This window comes from Patagioenas fasciata, chromosome 13 (assembly GCF_037038585.1).
Source record: "Patagioenas fasciata isolate bPatFas1 chromosome 13, bPatFas1.hap1, whole genome shotgun sequence".
Classification (NCBI taxonomy): domain Eukaryota; kingdom Metazoa; phylum Chordata; class Aves; order Columbiformes; family Columbidae; genus Patagioenas; species Patagioenas fasciata.
This window is the reverse complement of record NC_092532.1, coordinates 5604529-5619528: the sequence shown is the minus strand read 5'-3', so window position 1 is coordinate 5619528 and position 15000 is coordinate 5604529. Positions and strand designations below refer to the sequence as shown.

At 38.9% G+C, this 15000-nt stretch overlaps 1 long non-coding RNA gene across 7 annotated transcripts in view; it reads left to right on the top strand.

The window, feature by feature from the left end:
* Positions 1-15000, top strand: part of LOC139829077 (uncharacterized) — a 215115-nt gene that overhangs the window by 122187 nt on the left and 77928 nt on the right. For all 7 annotated transcript variants that reach the window (XR_011741297.1, XR_011741301.1, XR_011741302.1 and 4 more), the window contains exons 5-6: positions 4943-5013; positions 14093-14301. This is a non-coding gene — a long non-coding RNA (uncharacterized lncRNA). The remainder of the gene's footprint in view (positions 1-4942; positions 5014-14092; positions 14302-15000) is intronic.

The window sequence follows — 15000 nt, the reverse complement described above, 5'->3', positions numbered from 1 at the left end:
TGCCTGGGAGGTAACCAGAAGAAGTACATTTTACTTTATCATGGTACATAAATAAAAGGGCAGACTAATTAATCATATAACTTACTAAAAGTGCTTTTTATTTTGCCATTTAGTATGCCAGAAAGATCATTTTCTTTAATGTATATACCCAGTATTAACATGATTTAATCCATCATGTTCTGTATTATGAAATTACTTTGTTTTACTCCCTGATTCAGCTGAAGATCATTAACCCACACTATTATCTAAGTCATACATCATTTGAGTGTATTACCTCATATAGCAAAAAAGCTACTTCTCTCGGTTACACACTCCAACTAAGCAATCATTTTTTCTGGATGTTGCTGACAAGTAGAGCTGTTTTCATTAGAAAGCAGATGGTTCACTATTTTGATTCTGTTTTACCTTCACGTTTTCTCCAGCTCAGAGTTCTTTGCTGCCGGTCACCTTATTGTTTGCTCTCGCAAAATCCACTTACTATATTCTAGATCCTTCTATAAGATGTGCTGAACATTCGAGTACTTTGCCTTCCCCAAAAACCTCCTCTTTGAACGCCTCATGTACTCTGCATCCTCACTTGTTGTCACTCTGCAAAAGGCAATGAAAGTGCATCCAACCACCTGAGCAGCAGCTTCGGCTCCCCTGGTTTTGCAGGTGTCTGTTAGTCGAGACACCAAACATTTGGTTTGCACGTTCAGATTTGAGGTTGGGCCTGAAGTCGCGCTATAGGGTGAATTTGCCTCTGTGTGGTGTTAAGGCAGAATCTGACCATCTATCACGTCTTGCCATTTGCAGTTATGGTGTTCGCGACATTGATATTTTCACGCTCTGAGTCTATATGTACTGCATGTTCTGCCCCCATTCCGTGCGTGCCTGGTAGGTGTCAACTAGTAGTATTAATAGTTTGCAATGTAAATATGGCTATGACAGAGAAGATAGCAAGAGTCACTCTGTCCTGAAGACAAGCAGTACTTATCATATTCAGAGTTAGCAACATGCGAATGTCATGGGAGAGATGCAGGCCCGTTGTCTATACACCGGTAGTCCAAAGGTAAACGCTCACTTGAGATTTCTGAATATTTCACCTCTGTGAACTATGGTTCCCTTGTCTTCCTCTCTCTTTAAATACGTGGATTTGGATTTGTGTGTGTGTGTAACTAGCTGTGTCAGCTACCTGGGTATGAAAGCACCGTTGATTTCTGGAATACACAGAAACACATTTCCTAAAAGTCAATTTCTGTGGGGTGCTCAGCTTGAGTAGGAAGCAGGCACGATATCTAGTCTGTTCAGCAACCATGAAAAAATACAGGATTAACAATTGCCGCACATGGCCCTCGAGGAGGCCATGGAGTCGGGGGGTTGTGTTAAAAAAGCTGATGTGCGTTCTCCTGGAGCCCCCAATGGGGACCACAAGTGCCAGAGGCTTTTTGGTATGATATCTGCAGGTGGCAGAGGTACAGGAAGGAAAGTCAAGGTGGGAGTTTCAATTCTTTTGGATTTTATTTTGCATTTCACGTTTCCAGAGGCTGATAAGTGGATTATTTTTTTTCACATGCATCTTTCTTTCTGCCATCTGTTTTGTGGGACCATGGTAAGCACAGTTTGGAAGAAATATCCCAAGAATCCAGTGTCATATTGTTACTGTGTGATTTTATCACGTAAAAAACCAATGATCCCTTCTCATTAGCTTTATACACATTTTTTTTCTACAGAGGAAATATAAGATGGTTTGTATGGTTTGTGGGTTTTATTTTTCTTGTTTGTTTGTTTCTTTTAGGAATACTTTGAGAAAATCTTATTTGTTATGTTAACAGTAAAGCAATACTATGTAGTGCTTTTGATAGTCTGTAGAGACTTGTTTTCATCCTCTTGCGATTTGCAAACTACAGAAATTACCTGCTCCTGTTTGCTTTTGACAGGCTTGTAGGAGAATGAATAAATCAAAATTCTGTGTAGAAATGCTAGGCTATTCTTATGAGTTACTACAGATTCCAGTTTAAAATCCTTTTATAAAAATTCTTGTATAAACATCCAGTAAAGCCATATGGATTTTTTTTTGAGTAAAAATAAAGACTGGGTGGTTCCTGAAGATATTTCTTGGCATTTTTTATAATGAAAAAGAATAAATTATATTTTGAAATAGTTCCACTTGAAGTAGCAGATGTGACATCTGTTAAGTTTCAGACTGGTTTTAGTTATCTCTAGGCTTTTGTCTTGAAAAGTAGGCACTCATTTTAGTTAAGAGAGGAGACTAAATGTTCTCATTGCTTAAAACAGGAAGCCACTTACTAAAGATTAAATCCTTAGAGGTTAACCATCATTACATAACTTTATTTCATTCATAATATATATATTGATTTTGATCGTTCTATACTGAAGATGATACTCAAAGACTTGCGTTCTCTGTTTTCTCTGATTTCTTGCCATGTCCATCAAAAACTCCATTTTCTTATAGCTTCAGGAATTTTGGTGGGGTTTTTTTCACTGATTTTTTTCCACATGCTTCCTAGTCAAACTGACAGTTTATTACATTTACCGTATGTAAGGATGTTTTCTTCTTTATTCACACTGAAATCTAATATAGAGCTTGTGAGGAATAAGGATACAGTGTTGGAATGGGCATTTCATTTTGTTAATTTTAAGGGCAATCTGTTCACTGATCTTAAGTGCATCACAGGTGGGATGTGTTTTAAAACAACAATCCTAAATAAACATTTAACCTTTTTTTATTGTACAATTTTCACTGAAATTGTAGGAAGAATAAAGGCCTATAAGGAACATGCTTACAAAATTCAAATAAAAGAGATTTGCATTGGTTCCAAATATCGTCATCTAGATGAACACCAAGGACAATGTTTAGTTATAGATTAATAATCCATGGTACAAAGAGTTCTGAACAAATTGGGGGAAAACATAAAGCTACAATATTAAGCAAAGCCAAGGCTGAAGGTCAGCCTGCAGTTACTAACCATGTTCAGTTATATTATTGTTAGCGATGACACAACGCTTAGGCTATTGAACTTGGCACCACAATCAGCCATGCGAATTGTACAGAGGGAAGAAGGATGAAATAGGTTGGGGTTGATTTTTACATTTCTGTTTATAAAGTCCATGGACTCTGGTCTAGTCCCAGTCAAATGTAGCCTCAGCATCCAACCTGAATAAACCCCACCTGAAGAAACCTCACAGCCGTAATCCAGCTGCAAATAATCCATGTCCAAGAGGAGATTTCTGGATGGAGTTCCCCTCAGATTCTCCACATACCATCATCTGCTCCTCAAGCTGCCATTTCTTATAACTGGGAACTGTCATCTCCTGATAGTGATGCCCAAGGGTTGTAAGAATTTACCTCCAGTGAACTGAGAAAAAAAATGCACTTTTTGGTTTATACCTTTGACTGTTCCACAGGATGTGATTCAGCACTGATGTCACCCAAGCTGATTCTTTTCTTCTCAGGAAAGTATTTTGCGACTACCAAATTCTGTAGTTGAAAGTAATTGTCAAAACAGAAAAAGGATATAACAATGACAAAAAATAGTACTGTGGATTGTTGGTGTAAAACTTTGGCTTTAATATAAAGTTAGTGGTTTTGCATTAGCAATTATGAGGTTAACATACACAAAACTTCCATCCATTTTTCTAGCCTAGATTTTGTCCCTACCTGGATGCTAACAGTATCATCACGTAACATCGTAAAGTATCAAACCATGGTACAATAATTCCAAGCAAAACAAATGAGAAGCCGTGGGAAATGATAGCGTAGGGTCTTGATGAGTTAAAATAGAAAACTGTCAAGTGTACCAGGCACAATTCTAGGGTTTGTTTGTGGGAGTGACTGTACAGGGAGTGCACAGACACTCCTGATGTTCATATAAAACACATGCAGAAATTTCACCCGTTGTCCTATGGAAATAAGTTATGTACACTCCTCAAAATGGTATCAAAAGCAGTGAGAAAATGTGAACTACTACAACGAGATATAATACTGGGCAATAGCAATTTATGTATAAAAATATGTTGTTTGCATTTATGAGCACTCTTCAACTTCCATGCATGTTTTGCTCTTTCCAAATAACAAATTAACCTTTTCAAATTCATAATGAGGTATGAAATAAATGAGAGGGTACTGAAGGTGAGTCATTCATTAATCATAAGCAAACCAGGGCCAAAATCAAGGACACAGGAGCACAAACTGTAAAAGTAATAGGTTGCATAATCATTGTATTTAATATTAACTACATTATGTTTTTCATGTGAGTTCTGAGAAGTTGATTTTTTATGTTTACATGAAACTAGGCCAAGGTAAATTTTATTTCTCAATATTATTTTATCCTAGTGGTTCCCCTCTTTTTAATAAAGTAGAAGACATGAATTCTAGCTTGTCACATTATTAGGAAGATTTAATAGAGGGACTTAGCAGGAACCTTTAAGCCCACGGAAGCTTTTGATTTAGGATATTCCACTTTTGACTAGAATGTACTGAATCGTATAGTTACATCCCCTTCTTGTTTGTCATGGCAGATCTCCCATTAAGAACATAAATTCACCTGGAATTGGTTGTTTTGGCCAAAATAAATTGTTATTCATATTTGGTTGTCAGAGAAAGACCAAGAGCTATTATTTGAACCATTGGAACCATTCTGGGCCTTTGTTCAGTTCAATCCACAGTGATTACACAATGTAAAACAAGGTTGTTCACAATTTATATGTGACTTAAGTATTTAAATGGTTGAGATAGTTCAAGTGGATATTATAATAATAACAATTTTTTTTCCCCCCACAAGAACAAACTAGGTTGGAGGAAGATAAGGTAGACTGGTGACATAGCCAAGAGTCAACCCATGTCAAAGTCACTAAGCAGATGCATCTCCCTGTCCCGTACACATTTGTTCTCTCATTTGCGTGGAGCTGGTATTGACGCTACTCTTACTTGTTGTTTCAGAATTTGCTGGACCCAGAAGGAGAAAAAGAGAGAAGTGCGGAATGAGAACTATGTGCAGAACTTACAGGCAGGTACCGTTGTGTTTTGCAGCCCCTGACGTGATACTCGTTCGCGCCCTTGCCAGCTTTGTGTGTCTGTAACTCTGTGTAGCGCAGAGGTGCTCAGGGTGACCCCAGTGAGCCCTGTGCCCAAATCCCAGCACGGTTGGGAACACTGGGTGGCACTGGGCAGCTCTCCCCAGGGGCATCTCTGTTCCCTTACAGCGTGGGTCACACTAGGCTCCATGCACCCCAGCTCTGCTGGGCTCGGTGCTCCAGACTGGTTCATCTTAGAGACACAAAGATGATGGAGTGGAGCATCTCCCGTGTGAGGAAAGGCTGAGGGAGCTGGGGCTCTTGAGCTTGGAGAAGAGGAGACTGACGGGTGACCTCATTCATGGGGATCAATATGGAAAGGGGCAGTGTCAGGAGGATGGAGCCAGGCTCTTCTCGGTGACAACCAGTGACAGGACAAGGGGCAGTGGGTACAAACTGGAACACAGGAGGTTCCACTTAAATTTGAGAAGAAACTTCTTCCCGGTGAGGGTGGCAGAGCCTGGCCCAGGCTGCCCAGGGAGGTTGTGGAGTCTCCTTCTGTGCAGACATTCAAACCTGCCTGGACACCTTCCTGTGGAACTTCAGCTGGGTGTTCCTGCTCCATGGGGGGATTGCACTGGATGAGCTTTCCAGGTCCCTTCCAACCCCTGACATTCTGGGATTCTGTGACGTTGTTTGCAGGTAAACCTTGGAGTCACCCAGCAGATCTCACCTCACCTCAGTCCTCTTAGTGGTCACAGGGGCTGTTTCCATGCAGTGCTCCATGTCCAGGCACACGGACTTGTTGGAGTGCACGGAAACCAGGCTGAGGGTGCACTGGTGTCCTTCTGGGGACTCTGGGGGTAGCCCGTTTTTGCACCAGAGTGTTCCTGGGTCCTCTGCTCCCATGGACTCATGGTGTAGTGCTGTTGTAGGAGCTGCACTTGAACAGCTTATTAGTCCCACGTGGTTGTCCTCACTGTCACACATGAAGTCTCTGTGACTGACACCCTTGAGTGTGGTACAGCCCACCCATGAAACGCTGCAACACCTGTGGGTCAGAGAAGCTGCGTAGCATCCTCTGTGCCTTGGGATCTGCCTTGGAGCACTCTTTGCTATAAGTAATTCATATTGTCTTGGTGCATAGCAATGTCTGAATAAACATTTGCCTACATTTAGACTATAAAACAGACGTTAATAGGCATGTGTTTAATATTTAGATGGAAATCATGATTTCTCAATATTTCCATTAGCAGTCTCTGCAACTTGAAGCAAAGTTCTCTGTGCAGTTCTGTATTCAGAGGAAAAAAAGAATGTACCTGTTGATTAAAGGTACAGACTCTTTCTCCTTCGTATGTTTTCCATAACCTGTGATAAAGAAAGTATCTTGATTTTTAAGACTCCCAATTAGCCCATGTCTTACCTTCTCTACTCCAGCCTTTCTACATTTTATAAATTATATTGGTGTTAAATTCACACAGTGCTTAAGGTGTTTCTTCCTTATATGAGAAACTATATATAAGCTGTAAGGTGTTAAAACCAATAATTGTTAGTGACGTTTTCCTCTCTAAAGGACATGATGTTCAATGACTAGAACTAAATGAGATTTTAGGGTTGGATGTTCTTAGGGAGAACAGTGTAGTCACCAAATTTTGTTATGAGTTGAATGATATACTATTAAAACTGTGGAATTTGCCCAAGCCTGTTAAAAATTATACATTCCACTCAGGTCTGTGTAAGTAGGGAGATCCCCATAATGTATTTACCTTCATTTTAGATGCGGGTGGTTTAAACGTGGTGCTCTGGTTTAGATTCCAGAGCAAATAGGTTACCTATGAGACGATCATTCCCAGGAGCAGATTGCCAAGCACTGCCTTTCTCAGGCAGGGTGATTAAAGAGCCCACCCCATCCCCGGTGCTCCTCTGCTTCACTGCTTTTCCCAAGCTCCTGAGCAATCTTTAACTCCTCACTTTTAAATCAGGATGAAACGTAACGGAGCAGAAAGGGATCATAAATACTTCCAAAATCCAAGCAAATATTATTTCTCACTTTTCCCTCTCCTAAACAAGACACGATTATGAAGCACGTGAAATCTTCTTTGTGTTGGACCAATTATTTCCACCTTTTTTTGAACCTATCTCTAACCTCCCAGTAGAATATATTTTTTCCAAATAATTTCTAGTGGTGCAGAGTCTTCAACTCAGTACCAGAAACATTCTGCTATAGGCCTGAGAAGCACGAAAGTCATATTGGAATATTTTGCTTTTTATAGGTACCCCTGCCCTGCTCTCTGCACAGTGTCTTGCACAAATGAACTCTGAATCTGAGCTGGGTTCCTCTGTACCTCTCAGAATCCACCTTTTCGGAGTTTGGGTTGTTCTGATTTCAGGGGCTTTTTGGCAGCAGAGATGGATGGAAACTTTATATCCAAAAATTAAAAGGTGGAAAAGAGTTTGACTTCTTGGGGGGGTGGCAGGGATTGGGATTTATATATGTCTTCAGCATATTTGAAATTGCTGTTAAAATATCTACAAATGTATTCATGAAACATATCAAAGGAATGCATTTTAAGTTAATGCCCTCTCCTAGGTTAATGATTAATACTGTGAGAACTCAGCTTGCTATGTATTGTATCATGACACAAGTAAATTGAACTCCAAGCAAGTCATTATCTATTTTTGTTTAAAGTATGCAATTCCAAATGATTAACTTCTTTGGTAGAAAGATGGCAAAAACACAGGGCAGGCAGTACCCATCGAGAGCCTGCGTTCAGACTTGTCTGTCCACACGCTGCATGGTATAGAAAGGTCATAGTTCTTATAGACAGTGACTTTCTGTCTCCAATGCAAAATCTATATCATTAAATACACTTTACAAAAAAAAAAAGTTCTGTTATCATCAGTGGATTAAAAAACCCCTTGCATTCTGCATCTATTCCTCACTCTTTGTCGTGTTAAACTGCACCTTCTGTTAGCTACATGCATACAATGCTGTATTCCATCAGAAATACTAGCTCTGGAATGCTTCTTCCTTGTAAAAAAGATGGAGTTGTAAAACTGGTATAGGTTAAGGAGAGATAAAGTAAAGCTTGTTTCAAAATTTGGGCAATTTGGTTTTGGTGGTTTTGACTTAAACTACTGCCAGAGGCCGTGGAAAAACATCCTTACTGTTCGTTGGAGTTTTAGGATTATGCTAACACAAAGAAAACATTTTCCTGATTCTTGATATTTTTTAAAACAAGACAAAAAGGCAAGTAGAGATTATGCTGTAAAAACATGTATTGGTTGGGAGAAAAGATCACTTGAAAATGTTGCCATTGTTGGATGTCTTTGAAATTCTACTTCATATCAACAAACATGCTTAATTCTAAATTGGTTTTCAACTGACCAATCAAAGGCACTTTTCTCATCATTTTCCTACCAGATTTCAGTTTGATCACACTGTAGCTATTATGAAATCAAGATTTTCAACCTTCTGAATTCTGTGGGAAGGGTGTTTTACTTCACTAGAAAAATAGCTGTAAATATTACCTTTTGGGAAAGAGACTGCCTGGGAAATTCTGCCTGAATTGTGGATGTTTCAGAAACCCAAACAGGCCTAACATTTTTAGAATTTAAATTAAAAGAAAAATACTTGGACTATATTAACTATTCCATTGTTAAACCTGCCATTAGACCTCCCTGGATGCAAAGACCTTAAGGTTCCAATTCCATTTTGCATTCCCAATTTTTTCATGGTGAGCTATCTACTGTTTAGATAGTCAAAGGTTTTTCACCTGATTTTCCTTATATCATCAGATCGTACATGGCCAAGTTATTTAGATACAAATAAGCCTTGAGAATATCGTCAAATCTATTCTAATTTCATTCATGCCTTGGAGATAATAATTTAAAGAGCTAGTCACCGCTTGCAATTAAGCATGGAGAAAATAGATCCGTCCCGTAATTTATGTCTGCAAAGGTTGGGCTGGATTTGTAATTAATGTTTGCTCCTTTTAATGAAATACTCCAAAGGTCTGCACTTCTGTCATTCATGGAGGTAATTTTTCAATTGATTAGTAAAATAATACTTGAAAAGTAAATGCACCTGCTTTAGCACAGAAATGTCTTAGTCAAGTAGAGACAATGATTGGAGTGCTAAAAAAATATCATTTCAATACAGTAGAGACTGGAGTTTTACTCCTCCAGAATTCAGAACGCCCGCTAAAGAGAAGGAAGGAAAAGGTAATTAAACCTCCAACAAGTTCTTCAGCATGCTTTCCTCGGCTTCAATTCCTGGGTGGCTTTCAGAATAGCTAAATACTTTTAGGAACACATGCCTGAACTGTGCGTTTGTACAAGTGAAATGTGTCTGGAAAGCACATGTTACAGCGAGCCGTAATTCTCATATTTGTGTACCTTAGTATTTTTGGAGGGCATGAACAAATCATCTGATATTGGGAATTTGTTTCCATTTTGGATAAACACACAAAATCTAACAGCTCATTGGATTATATTCTTATTTCCTCTTCAGAACCAAACCTTTTCAAGCCTGAAAAATTGCAGGACTTGAGAGTTAGAGTCCTGCAGCTGCTGGTTTCAAACGGCTCATAATGTCCTTTCTACACAACAACTGCTCCCAAACTGAACCAAGTAAAATAATAAGCCACCTCTGCGTGCTTTCAGGGAATTGATGAGGATTTTCCTTGAATTAATTGCTCCAGAAAGGAGGAGGACAAAGGAGGGCAAAACTGGCCTTGCCTCACTTTAAGTGTAAAAGTTCAGTTTTACCACTGCAGTTTTAAGTCTCTGAATTATCTGAAGGACTCGGCTCTCACACTGAAACTGTCAGCAGAGCAGCACCTAAAGACTCTTAAAAATCTGGACCTTGAACTTCATCTAACTCCTGTTAAAGTCAATGGATGCTGAGTCAGACTTTAATTCTTTTTGCACATGAGAGACTCAAAAGGTGAAAATCCTGGCACCGCTGATGTTTTGCCGCTGACCTCACAGGGTCAGCATTTCATGCTAAAAGCCATAAAATGACACTGACATTTCGTCACTGCTGTCTTGGATCAGATTCATAACAGTGACCCAGGAGAGAAAAATATGCCTAATCCATTACTGCTCTGCATCTACCCAGCACTGTCTCACTACCTTCTACCTTCCTTAAAGAGAGGCAACAGTCTATAATTTTGAACTGCCTTTATTTTAGCCAGAATGAAGAAGAATGAAAAAAATTGTGGGATTAATTTTTCAATCACCTTTTTTAAACCGCATAAGCTGATTCTTGAGTGTTTTAAACTAATATGACTGGAAGCTTCTCTGTTGGAAATGAAGCTTTTTTTTGTTGGGTTTTATTTTCAATACTTATTCTAAAAAGGCCTTGTAGGAAAACTCGAAGGGAAAATTCAGATGTATAGCTGCTGGTGAATTAAGTGCTTATGATTAACAATAGAGAACTATGAAGAGTTTATATATCATTCCTTAATGATCCTTAATGAAATATCTAATTAAAGACCAGCTGGAAAGATTATCTTGGTTAATAAAAGGAAACTGGGGCGTGAACTGATTTCTATAATGTAAAAGTGCATGCAATATGCAATAGATGCTACATGGCATCAGCACTTAGATACAATAAACTGGTAAAATACAAAACTATTCTGCTGCCCCCATGAAATTGTTTTCAAGATTGCAAGTGCAAAATACTATCTATGTATTCTATATGCTAAAAATAATAGATTCCAAATTCATGAGTAGAAGTGTATTGAAAAAATACAATTTAAAACCTGTGCAGGAGGTCATATTATAAATGGCATGGCAGCTGCTACCTGAGCAGATTTTTGACGCTGTAGAATGTGAACCAAAAATCTCTTGCCAGTTAGAATGAAAAAAATCTGGAATCATTTTAGTGAATTCAGTAGAATTCCTTGAATTCACTGAAATAGATGAGGTTTCCCCCTGCCATTCTCTACCTATTTCTCTAAAAACGCTGAGATAAACGGAATGAAAATCACAATCACAGAAACAGAGGATGACTGAAAAAGAAAAACATTCTCATCCTATTAAAGAGGATTTTAAACTCAGCAAAAATTAAGTAAATTCTAATTGCGTGAGGCTTTGCCTCAGATTTGTTGGATCCCTGGCTGGAAAATGTCTTGATAAGCAAACACAAAGAAAATGTTTCATCTCCATCCTTTCTACCAGCCCCTGTAGAACTTAGCCCTGCCTCGCGACTTTTACATGTCTTGAACTTTGCAAACAGAATTATCTTGGCCATCACATAATAATGAGTTATATCATGGACTCCGACAGCTTTTTTGGTCTTAAGCTTCATATTTTCCTTTTGTACTGCACACAACTGGCAGCGAATTATATTGAAAGCCTATACACAAATTTCTTAGCTGGCATCTCGTGATAACTAGTTGTTAAAAAAAAAAAAATACCATGCTTTTGGTAAAGCCCATCGAGGTCAAATTGTAAATTTGTCCCTGCTGCTGCTTGTTAGCCACTGGGCCACGTGGAGTCAATGTAACACTCTGGAAGCAGGTGGGAAACCCTGGAAAGGAACTGTGAAAACATGACCTGTAAGAGAAACCGCCCACCAGCGCAGGCAATCCCAGTGGAGCTAAAGCAGTGCCGTTAAATAATGAGCACTAATAGGCGACTGTCTGCTCCGAGTCACCCGGTAAAGCATCTGCTACCTGCTGCAGGCAACAGGATTAATTCTGCAACATGTAATTTAGCAAAAGAACAAGACTTCAGTCTATTTAGTCTCCAGCAGCAAGTAAATTGGTGGCAAATACTTTGGGATGGGCTGTTGCGTTACTTTGCGGACAGTCGCTGTGTCCAACGCTTTGAATTATAAATCTATTTTTTCCTTTTGGTACAGCTTGGGACTCTATTCCTCAATGCAACTAATTTTATTAATGGAATGATTGTAGGTTTTTGGTTATTTTTCTGATGTCTGTTTCTTGGCTCATCTTGAAATATACATATTTTGGAACCCCACACTTTTCCCAGGTAAGCGTTTCTGCCCATGAACTCTCTGGTCAGATAAAAAGCTTCTTTTTAATTTGTCAATTCTGCTCATTATATTTGTAACAGAGTCAGATTTTTTAAAAATATCTTGAATATAGAGGGGAAAGGGAACACAAAATCACACTCCTCTGCTTGGTATATGTTAAACAGGCAATTGTTGACCCACAGGGCCTATAACTTCTGCAACTGCTAATTGTCCTTATCCACGCATGCAGTCCCCCAGTTTACACTGCAGCCATGCCAGGCGAGGCACTCAGCTCCTTGGGTGATTTTAACATGGATTTGCAAAGCTCTGAAGAGCAGCCCCACACTGCAGCTCCTGCCTGGCTAATATTGGAAAGTAAATCACCTGCTGCCGCTGTTAGTAACGTTCAGCTGAGAACAATGCATAGATTAAGGGAAGAGTGGAGAGTGTGAAGGTGTAAGCAGGAGGTGTCACACGAGACAGAAGTGTTATCCTGGAAAATGCAATATTCCAAATAGAATGAACCAAATCTTTTGCAGCACTATGACAGACAGGGTATCACTGGGAAGATAAACAGGATGCATGGGACAAACTGTACCAAATTCTCAGTTCTGATCATACATATTGTAATAGCTTTTCCATTTACAAACATTCAATTATTATAATCCCTATTAACTTGTTTTTAGAACTTTGATGCTAGCGATAGACTTGCTACCTTACTGGAATCCATGGGATTGCGTGTATTTAAGTACAGGCATAGCATGAACTGGAGTTGATCTGCTTATTAAAGCAGTAGCTGTTTACATTTGGAAACGAAAAAGTCTGCCTGTGAGTTTTGTGCAAACTTTAGGTTTCCTTCATTAAGGCTTCTGTTTGGTGAATAACTGCCCAACTTGAGACATTAGGAGTACTCATATTGCTTAACTTGTTTTCTTTGACCTCCTTCTGAAGGAGTCTATGGAGACTAATTGAGAAACCTCCCTTATATTCCTAGAGGAAAGGGGTGTGAACATTCCTGTTTGTGTCAAACTGCACTCTGAGTGCATATATTGACTTTACTGGGGTAGCTTGGGCTTTCCACCACTCAATGAGACCTTGGTGTCCTATGAGTTTTATGTAGTTGAACATCCAAGTCAGGAAGGTCATAATATTGCCAAGGAAAGTGTATTTAAACAGTGGTTAATAATAAGATTTTAGACATTTGTTTTTGTGAAAACAGTAATGAAAACATATATGCTGAACCCTTTCAAATTAATTTCCTAGACTTCTCTAGGCATGTAAGGATACTATATAATGCATTTTGTTTCCTTGTATTATGCATGAACACACTGGTATAATCCAGTAGCAACTCCATTTCTGCACAAATTTTTAAGCTCTTGAAGTCAGTTTAGTCACTTTAAACTTTGAGATAAAAACCAAGCCCTCTATTTCTTTATTGGGAGTTTTTCTTACAATGTGAAACATGTTTCCTTCCAGAACACCGTGTAAATTTTTCTAAAAGAGATGCTTTGCAAATAAGCTATTATGGTACTAAAGAAAACATTGATTAGCTTTAAATGGCAGTAACAATTCAAGTGCATGTAAAGACAAGTGTGGTTGCTTTTGAGGTTAAGCCTCTAAATTTAATAATTGAAGGGAAAAAATACAATAATGTGCAATAGAAGAAGCTTCTGTGAAATGTGTTATGCAATTATGACTGCCATAACTACAATTGCCTTTCTAGATCATGGCATGTTTTCCACTCAGACTGCTTTTTGAAACAAAATATTTCTTCATTACTTTGTTATTTGGAATATATACTATTTGGAAAAGGTTGTGTGCTCTGTGTGTTGATTCAGGAGATCTGAAAACTCGAGACACCATTGAAGTGAATATGGTATCCAGCTGAAGCAATCTATTTATTTTTAGTCTTGCCAACATTATTTGACATGTGAAAACTCTGGTTTTAGGGGATTTCTTTCCCACTTCCCTCAATTAAATCATGTTACATTGTGCTTAATGTACACAAGAACAGCACTACTAGAAAACAGATTTTTGGCTATGTATTGTGCAGCTCAACTTTAAAGAGATTCTTAACACCTTTCTTACCAGGTGAATTGTGCAAGTCATTAACTGGCCAGCTCAGGGCCTGCTTGTAACATTTGCACCACCTGTGTGCTGGAAAGAAGCTGCACAGTGTAAAGAGACCTCAAACTGCACAGCCTGAAGCAACAGCAGCTTTGTACCCGTTTGGCAGAATGAGGGTCTGATTTCTCTGAAGTTGCGAAGACTTGGGCCAGAGGCAGGCACCTTCACTTGCTGTGAGTACCCATAGCTGTTCTTATTGTCTCCAATGTAATTCCAGATCCTGGGGGGACTTTTAGGGAAAACATGGTGTGGGAGGAAGGGCAGAAAGAGTGGGATTGGAGTGGAATTGTGATGACGGTGTTTACACAGTCAAATTTGTTGCAAAAGGGAATATTATAACCTGTTCTCCATCACATAAAATAGCCATGAAGTAGGACTTATATTATAGTAGCAAGAGATTCAGAGTAGACTTAAAAAAACAAGGGGCAAATACCCAACTTTTGTAGTAGTAAGATAGTGAAGCACTGAAATGTATTGCTTGGGAAATTCTGAAGTCTCTGAACTCTTTGGAGAGCTGCAGGAACAAGTTAAACAACAGCTGTCTGGAATTATACAGATACACTTGTCCCAACTCCCTGCAATTGTGTTTCTGTTATCCAGATAAAACTTCTGGGTCATCAGTTGGAGTTTGGATTCTAGGGTCTGGTCCGTGTTGTTTTGGCTTGTTCAGGTATATGAGTAACAAGTAGTTGTATGATTTATATAATGTGTGACTCTGTGAAAATATGAAGTCACACTGCAGACAGTAAACCATATGTTGTATTTCAAATTGTATACTCATGGACACATCTCTGGCTTTTTGTTTGGTTTCCTTTTAGTGTATGCAAATACATTATTTGTGCAAGTGTTCCGTGGTTACATGTTTAAAATGC